General features: G+C 42.0%; 1 pseudogene; it reads left to right on the forward strand.

Annotated features, from left to right (window-relative positions):
* The first annotated feature begins 793 nt into the window (after positions 1-793).
* Positions 794-1380, forward strand: LOC142451095 (high mobility group protein B3 pseudogene; annotated as a pseudogene).
* Positions 1381-9744: the final 8364 nt, after the last annotated feature.

Consider the following 9744-nt stretch of genomic DNA (forward strand, 5'->3'; position numbering starts at 1 on the left):
GATGCTGAAGACACCTGCATCACACTTCCAAACATTTCATTTTACAGTTGGTAAGATGGAGTCTAATCCTGATAATATGGTTTCTAGCAAGTTAGGTGAGTTATTAATGATAGATAGAACTCAGACTGAAACATGACCTCTTAATTCCTAATCCAGTGTGCTTGGTTATGAATAATAATGATCTTTGATCTGGAGCTAATTCCTTCTTATCTAGATCTTTAGACACGAGTATATATGTGCATGGGGAAAATAACCACACATTGACTGTCTAGACTAATAACTGTGTAATATAGACCCATGTTAAATAATGAGAGTCAGGGATGAAAGTGGTTGTAACTGAAAATATAATTGATTTTTCCTGAAATTTAAAGCTAATAAAAATAATAATTCTTACCTTAATTCTGACAATGGAGTCTTAAAAGTGTGTTATTTACCTGTTTTCTCTCCTTCTCTGATTTGGTGATTGTGGGAAATCAATCTATTTCCTGTTTGCCCTTCCTCTCTCAATTTCTTGCTTCTTGTTAGAAAATGTTCTCTTCTGGAATAATTTTCAAGATTCCTTGGGATTATTTGCTATTCATTCAAAGACTGCATTACAATACGGGCTTCTTCAGTAAAATCCACCCTCACCGTTTTTGATAAATCAGCCTCAAGCTAGGCTTTTGGAAATGCCAAGTCCGTTATTTCAATTTTCTAATGTAGATGTTCTCCCCAAAGAAACCCATTATTCTTGCACATTTTAAATACTCATTTTCGGCCCCGCACTGCCCAGAGCCTGAACAATACAGTCGGGATGGCGAAAGGTGGCCCCAAAAAACCAAAGGGCAAGATGTCTGCTTATGCTTTGTTTGTGCAGACGTGCAGAGAGGAACATAAGAAGAGAAACCCGCGAGCCCCTGTCAATTTTGCCGAAATTTCCAAGTGTTCTGAATGGTGGAAGACCATGTCTGGGAAGGAGAAATCCAAATTTGATGAGATGGCAAAGGTGGACGAAGGCCGCTATGTGCGCGAAATGAAAGATTATGGACCAGCTAGGGGCGGCAAGAAGAAGGACCCCAATGCTCCCAAACGTCACCGTCATGATTCTTCCTCTTCTGAATTCCGCCCCAAGGTCAAATGGACAGCCCCTGGCATCTCCATTGGTGACGTGGCCAAAGAGCTGGGTGAGATGTGGAATCACTTGAGGGACCGTGAGAAGCAGCCTTCCACCCCCAAGGCGGCAACGCTGCAGGAGAAGCATGAAAAGGATGTTGCTGACTGTAAGTCTAAGGCCAAGTTCGGTGGTGCGCAGGGTCCTGTCAAGTTCCTCGGAAAAAGGTGGAAGGGGAAGATGAAGAAGATGAGGAAGATGACGACGAGGAGGAGGAGGGCGATGAATAAAGAACGGTTTCTTTGTAAAACTCATTTTCATTGTCAAATAATGGATTCTTAAAAACATTGTTTTGCAGATAATTTACAGTTATTTCTGATAGCAAGAAATCCCTGGGAGGTGCAGTTAACTCCCTTGATTGCTAACAGAGAGTTTGGGGTTTCAGGTCCAGTCAGATGCCCCTCTGGAGATAATGCTGATGATCTGTTTCAGAAAACAAAACAAAACAACAACAAAGCAGCCTTTGGAGCATGGTTCAATGCGAGTCATCGCGTGTCAGAATCGTTATTGTTTTTATTGAACTGATGGGTAAGTAAGTGAGAATCAAGAGAATTTCTGCCTTTTAAGTCGTCCACTAAATCTCTCTACCACGCGATGCCCCAGGGAAAGAGAACTTACAAATGAGAACTGAAAGCAGTGTTGTATCCTGAGCTTTACTCCCAGATGCACATCAGTTGACATTTCTTTCCTGCGTTATAATCATTGCCCAGAGGTTCTGTTTCTTTGTCTTTCTTACCTTTTTCTTGTAAATTGGGTGAGGCTTTATAGAGCAGTTCTATTTTCCATTCAGCAATTCATACACATCTTGTTTCATCTGCTTGGCTGCAATTCCAACATTGCAACATCGCCCATCCCACTTTCTGTGCACTTAGCAATTAGTCCAATGAATTCATAGATCTTTAGAACAGACCTTTTTAAAAAAATCATTTTATTGGGGGCTTGTAAAACTCTTATCACAATCCATACATCCAATCCATTGTGTCAAGTACATTTGTACATTTGTTGCCATCATCATTTTCAAAGAATTTTCTTTCTACTTCAGCCCTTAGTATCAGCTCCTCATTTCCCCCCTCCCTGCCTCCATCATGAACTCTTGATAATTTATAAATTATTATTATTTTTTCATGTCTTGCACTGTCCAGTGTCTCCCTTTACCCCCTTGTCTGTTGTTCATCCCCCTGGGAGGGGTTTATAATAGGTCATTGTGATCTATTTCCCCCACCGCCCCACCACATTCTCCTTACTCTCTTGGCTACTCTCAATATTGGTCCTGAGGAGTTTGTCTGTCCTATATTCCCTGTGTTTCCAGCTCTTATCCATACCCATGTACATGTTCTGGTTTAACCAGATTTGTAAGGTAGAATTATGGTCTTGATAGTGGGTGGCAGGGAGGGAAGCATTAAAGAACCATAAGAAAGCTGTATGTTTCACTGGTGCAATACTACACCCTGACTGGCCCATCTTCTTCCCACAACTCTTCTGAAAGGGGATGTCCAGTTGATTACAGATTGCCTTTGGTCTTTCACTCCACACGCGTACCCCTTCATTCACATTATGAGTTTTTGCTCTGGGTCTTTGATGCCTGATACCTGATCCAATCAACACCTCGTGATCACACAGGCTGGTGTGCTTCCATCTGGGCTTTGTTGTTTCTCAGCTAGATGACTGCTTATTTGTCTTCAAACCGTTAAGACCTCAGATGCTATATCTTTTGGTAGCCAGCCACCATCAGCTTTCTTCACCACATTTGATTATGCACCCACTTTGTCTTCAGTGATCGTGTAGGAAAGGTGAGCATCTCAGAGTGCCAGATTCTTAGAAGAAAGTGTTCTTGTGTTGAGGGAGTACTTGAGTAGATGCCCAATAAGGACAGACATTTTTATATATTTCAAATAATTTGGAAATATAGTAAAATGATGTCCTGCCCAGGTAAAAATGTTGTAGTTCCCAGGAAAGTACTGTTTCCATCCCATTTAAAAAATGAGTTTTATCGTGCTATAATTAACACATCATCCAATCCAATAGTTAAATCACATAAGAATAGTGTGCAATCATCACCAAAACCAACCAACTTTGGAACATTTTCTTCCTTCTTGTACCCATACAATTTTATTTGATTTTCAATATTTGATTATTTAAGCTAAATTAATATTAAAAAATAAATTCTTGAAGCATCGAGTGTTTACAGGATAAAATCTAAATATTTTCATGTGTCACCCAAATCCTTCCATGGCTTGTTCCTGGGCTGCTTTTCCAATTTCACCTGCTGTGTTTGTGGTTCCTCTGCCCCTCACCCTCAGGTTCTGCAGTGCCGGGGCCCTTCCAAGGATGGACCACAGTCCCTCAGCTCCCTCTGCCATTGCTATTTTATCTTATGATTTCTAATGGAACAATTCCTATTAATCTCTTAATATCCAATTCCAATATCTCCCACTACCATTTCGACCTTCTCTCTGCCTCTCCAAAGAGATTCCTCCATTCTTGCTACCCAGTAGTTTATCTCCACCCCTGCTGTCATTGTGCAGTGACTGGGTAGTGTTCTCTCAGTGGTGGTGGTAGTGGATGTGTGTCATCAAATTGATTTGGACTCACAGCAAGCCTACCGGAGAGCAGGTTTAATAAATTTAATAAAGTAGAAGCTGAGACATCTCTGTTTCTCCAGGGCCTAGAACAATAGCTGATACACAGTGGAGTGCAGTAATTTCTCTTTAAGGAATGGGTATATGAGAGAATATATTAGCAACATGAGACAGATGACTTACTTTTTTGTGCAATTTTGTTAAATGAGAAGAGCAGAGTTAACGAAGTTGTTAATACAACAAAAGTATGGCTAATACAACAAAGCTACAACAAAAACATGGAGCCCCGTTGGTGCCGTGGGTTAAACGTTGGGCTGTCGACTGAACAATCGGTGATTAAAATCTACCAGCCGCTCCATAGAAGAAGGATGGGGCAGATGACTTCTGTAAAGATTTACAATCCTAGAGAGCAGTTCTCCCGTGCCTTCTGGGGTCACTCGAAGTCAGCATTGCCTCAACAACAATGGGTTTAAGTAGCTTTGGGTTAATATGAGGCTAAGTCAAAAAGTACTATTACAAAATCATAGAAACCTTTATTAGACAAAGATATACATCCATGAAGCTATACTTTTTTAAAACCTATCTTCCATCTAGGCTTATATGCTACTGAAGGCAGTGTTTCCAACCCTCTAACCCTTCTCTGAAGAATTTGGGCCTCAAGTTTTCACCACATCCCAACGGCACTTTGGCGTCCCCCAGGGATGAAGACCGTGCTCCTTTGACATGTCCCCTGGGTTTGAGGAGCTCAACTGTAGTCTTACGGGGCAAGACGAGGACTGTGGGGCGGAAGGGGCATGGTTTCCGTGCACAATTCTTGTAGGACAGTCCTTGCTCCCCAGGAAGAATGAGAGGGACATTGTCTTGATGGGGCTGGGCATCCTCAGTGTCATTTTCTGGCCTTTTTCTCACTCACACAGTTTTGAATTTTCTTAAAACACCTTCCTAATGAGCTCCTCTGATCACCCCATGTCCTCGGGGGAAAGTCTATCGGTATCACATGTTTGAAGTCCCCAGAACGGTCACCATAATGCTCTGAGACAACCTCGCCGCCTTGATTTTAACTGGCCTGCTAGATCCTCTGGAAGTCACAGCTTGGGTTGGCCATTTCCCCCCGTCCCCCGAAGGCACCCGAGAGATGTATTACGGAGAGAAATTTGTCTGCATCCATTCATTGATAGCTGAAACAGACTCGAACACTTGTTTGGAATGAACCCATGCATTTATAGCAATTGAAAACCTAGTGAAAATACTTTTTGATTTACCCTTGCATAGGATAACAACACAGATCATTTGAGGGATATGAAATTCGGGGGTGCGGGGCTGGGATGAATGCTGTTCCAACTTTGTACATTTAAGCGTAAGAAAAACACATGCTATGATTTAGCAGCTTAAAATGATATGAAAATTGATTGCACACAGCCATCTGTTCTGAGAAAAACTGGAAAATTGTCAGAATTCACTATACTGAAAAATGTTCGTATTGTTTTAGAGTTAGGAGGAATAAAGGCCAAGGTGGTTGATGTCCAAGATTTGACATTGTATATCCGAGCATTTTTCCCCTGGTAGGTTCAAATTGGGAAATCAGAGTGATTTCTGTTAGTTATGTTACAGAATGCCTGTTTCCATTCATTGAACTTTTCCTCACTCAAACTCTCTTTCATTCCATGTCCCACTCCATGTACTGATGAGGTTCCTTCTCCTTCACATCTGTGTACAATATGGAAACAGTGATTGTTTTCCTAATATAAGTATCACAATATAAAGGATATACACACGCACAGTTCCATATATAGGTTTGTACACATACACACCTGTAAAGTGAACATTATGGGCAATATGCAATAATTGCTTCCCATATATGGCATGTTTGCACTAAGACATTATATTAAATCTCTTACATGGTTTCTTATATAGTAAAATGTGATAAAAACTGGAATCTTTATAAAGCAGAAACCTATCAGCAAAGGAAGATAAATATTTCCAACAAGTAGAGAGTAACACAAGGTGGTAAGCTGAACTTTGTCAAAGGTGAAAAACTTGGAATACTTAGATAAACATAGAGTCCCATTGAGTTCTGGTTCTCACGGGTTTTGCTGGAATATCATGCAAGTCTCAGTTGAATGGATTTAATTTTTTAACTAAAGAATAGTCCTTTAAAAATTACTGGCTGTTTTCTGTCTCTAAAGGTGGAACAGACTTTGACTTGGTAGTAGAGGATGTCCCCACACCACCAAAGGCAGTTCTTTAGCAAGACAAATATAAAACAATGCTTATCTATTGTTCTCTGTGGAAACCATACATTACCATGAAGTTGGAAGTGGAGTCTTCTAATGAGAGTATAACTTCTGTTTAGTAGTTAATACTTGGTACAGTTTTACCAGCATCACTCCATGTTACAAAATCTCCATCTTTCCTCAATAAGCTGCCAAATGCCTAAAAAAGCATTGATTGGTGTGTGTGTGTGTGTGTGTGTGTGTGTGTGCACGCACACACACACAAGAGCGATGGACAAAGATGGTGTTAAGTAGTCACAATAACACAACCACAGAAAATAATGCAAATCTGTTTTCTTCATCTTACTATAGGAAACACTAACAAAGGAATCAGCTTGCCTTTAGAACACTTGATTTCTCTTGGGCATCTCACAAAGAGCTATTTGAGAAATGTGTTGTGTTGTTATGTCTTTGAGTCATGGGCCCAAACTACGCCTGAGAAAACAAGAGGGGGTTGATGTCAAAGGCAGATTTTGGCAGTGAAGCTGACATGGACATGAAAGCTGGGTATGAAGATAGAATGTTGACTTCTTCCTCCTCCCTCTAGTGATGACTGGTGAGTGAGCTGAGAACTTAAGGTGGGATTGATGTCCAGAATGTGTTCTCGGTTGCAGCAGGGAGAAAGCAAAGAAACCCCACTCACATTACTTTGAGTTCTGCCCCGTATTTCCGCTACTCTGGTGTATCAATAATTATCACCTAGTCTTTGCTCTGTCTAAGCCTGAGTTGAAAGGGGTTGATGTGACAGACTGGCAAGTGATTTGAGAAGGCAGAAAGAAGTAAGTACTTTTCAATGCGCTGCTCGATCCAGGGTGATGCTGAGTCACAAACAACAGGAAGCATTGTGTAGATGGGTGGCTTGCTAGTGTGTCAACTCAGCAGATCTGAAATGTTAATTTTCAAAGCCCTGTTCTCTATAAAAGGGCTCTGGGTGAGGACTGAGTGCACTTGGGAAGTATAGCTGAAGCAGCAGCGGTTATGTTCTGAGGGTTGGTAAAGGGAGCCATGCTTCATGTTCACGGTTGCGGATAAATGCTGGCCCAGCATGTACGTGTGGGGCTGCAGCTCTTCCACGGGTGGCCCGCCCCTGTACCCCCTCGCCTTTCATCGTGTCCAAGACCTGGGTCAGGCAGGTGCATGCTTCAGGAAACAGTGCCCCAGTTCCTTCTGCAGATCATCTGGATTTCAGAATTGGAGAAGGAGAGAGATTAGATGTGGTTTCTCCTTTGTCCTCATAGGTTGTAACTTGTTCCCGTGTCACTTCATGCTAGAGTTCCTGTCAGCCTTACTGGACAAAGGTGGCCATTTTTAGAGATGAGCTTTCAGCAATGTCTTTATTTGATCTCATTGTTATGTAAGATCTAATCCTGATAATAAAATTTGTACTCCATATGATTTATAGTCCACCTATTTCCCTGATCAAATCATAACCGATACATTTTGGAAACCTGGCAATCAGACAACATATACAACGGATGCAAGACAAAGCCTTGCCATCCTTGTCTCTAAGGACTACTCTGGCCATACGTCTTCCTAGACTGATTCGTTTGTCTTTTTAGCACTCCATGGTGCTTTCAATGGTCTTCTGCAGCACCTTAATTCAAATGCATCGATTCTTCTTTGGTCGTCTGCATTCAATGTCCAACTTTCACATGCATATGAAGTCATCGAACCTACCATGGCTTGAGTCAGGCACACCCTCATCTTCAAAATAACATTCTTCTTAATACTCTGAAGAGATCCTGTGCAGCGGATTTACCAAAGGCAGCCTGTTTCTTTGATCTTTTCACTGCTGCTTCCATGATCATTCACTGTAGATTTAAGCAAGACAAAATCCTTGACAACTTTAAACTTTTCTCTGTTTATCATGATGTTCTCTATGGGTCCATTGGTGAGGATTTTGGTCTTTTTTACATTGAGTTGTATCCACACTGAAGGCTGCAGTCCTTGTGCTTCGTCAGCAAGTGCTTCAAGTCCTCCTCACTTGCAGTAAACCTAGGACTCTGCAGGCTGAACTAGGTAAATCTGCTGCCAAAAAGGGCAGAAGCCAAGTCAAGAGACTGAGCCCCATAGAGAGGTCTGCCTGCCAGCACAGTGGAGAAGACGCTGTCGGGACAACTGTATTCTGAGCATTTTTTGCCTTCACTTTAAACTGCTAGTGTCTCTAATCAACCCCACACTTGTGAGCATCGTGTCTGAGTTCAGTGTGGCCGTTGCTATGAATTATTGAATCCAGCCCCAGCAGTAGAGTGCCATGGAAGTGAAGGTGTGTGTCACAATCGAGTCGGAAGGGTTGTAAGGGGGAACCGTGTCTGACCTTTGCCTTATGGAAATCAGTCTTGAGAGTCCAGGGAGGCCCCATGTGGTCCCCATGCTCTTCCTTGCATCGTCTATGCTAGAATGTTATATAATAATTTCAATACTTTTCACATTATCTTTAATGTCATTGGAAAATTGTCATACATTATGGAGGAAATATAGAAAAATAATTGTAAGAGTTATCTCTGGGTGATCATTTTTATTATTTAAATTCTTATTTCATTATAAGGAATAATTCTTATGAACTAAAAATATTTTTCTTCATTTCTCATCATCTACTTTGAACATGTTACCTTTAGGATCAGAAAGTGGGAATTAGTGACTGGAGAAAAAAAAACCCTGCAGGACAAAATAAGGAGTTTTGATTTTTTTTTTCCCCATTGCAGGAGCAGGGCAGAGGCTCATGGACCGTGTAGCTGAGAGGCCAGAGAACAGAGAGGGGTCTGCATGGGCATGGCTCAGGAGAGTCGGTCTTGCCTCAATCATGGGATCAAGAAGATTTTGTAACCTGTTCAATTCTTAATAAACTCCGTAACTCTCAGTGTTGTCTTTGAGCTCTGCTGGACCATTGCCACCAATTGTCGAGCTCAGCTGGGGAGCAGAGTGCTGCGGTGTGACCGCTGCTGTCAGATGGATAAGGCAGGGCCTCTGGCTGCGGCCACCGAGAAAGCTGCCTTGGACAGTGTGTGTTCCTCCCTAGGAGCTGGAGGAGGGCAGATGTCACCCTTACACCATCTTGTCATAGTTGCTGCCACCATTGGGCTTTGCTGCCATGACTCCAGGCTCATTAGGATCATGGGACTTTGTAAGAGAAAGAATAAGGGTCATGGATGTAAACACTTTGATTCTCATATGATTTCTTTGGTTATTGTTACCAGTCATGGCTAAAAGGGATTTTAGAAATATACTGCACTTTAGGGAGAAAAGTTACTTTGGGGGAGGCCTGAGGCAAAAGCCAGGCTTGTTAAACAAAACAGAGAGCTAGGGCCTATAGGACCCACACTGCCAGGTTCCCATGAAAGGAAAAATAGTCCAGGAATGAGGAAGGGATCACACTTGGATATATTTAAAGGGTTAGGAGTTATATTTATCAGACTGCAGTATGGGTGTAGAATGCTTTCCTTACCTGGATTTTAAAATAGGCATATGTATGTGATGAACATTAATGTGATTTTCATGATCACAGAAGACTTGTAAACCCAAACCCAGCCGGTAGTTGGTTGGGCATGCTAAAACACGAGTGAGGAAATCCCTGGATGGGAAAGGCTTTGCTTTACATCAGAAGCCCATGGAGAGTTGGGTGCTTAGAGGGAGACGTGAGTCCCTTTCAGACTGCTGAGAGAACAGGAGCTTTCCATTTGAAGACACTCCGAAGAACCAAACCAGACTCAATGCCATCAAGTTGAGGCCAACTAAACGAGAC

Source organism: Tenrec ecaudatus, chromosome 6 (genome assembly GCF_050624435.1).
Source record: "Tenrec ecaudatus isolate mTenEca1 chromosome 6, mTenEca1.hap1, whole genome shotgun sequence".
Lineage (NCBI taxonomy): Eukaryota > Metazoa > Chordata > Mammalia > Afrosoricida > Tenrecidae > Tenrec > Tenrec ecaudatus.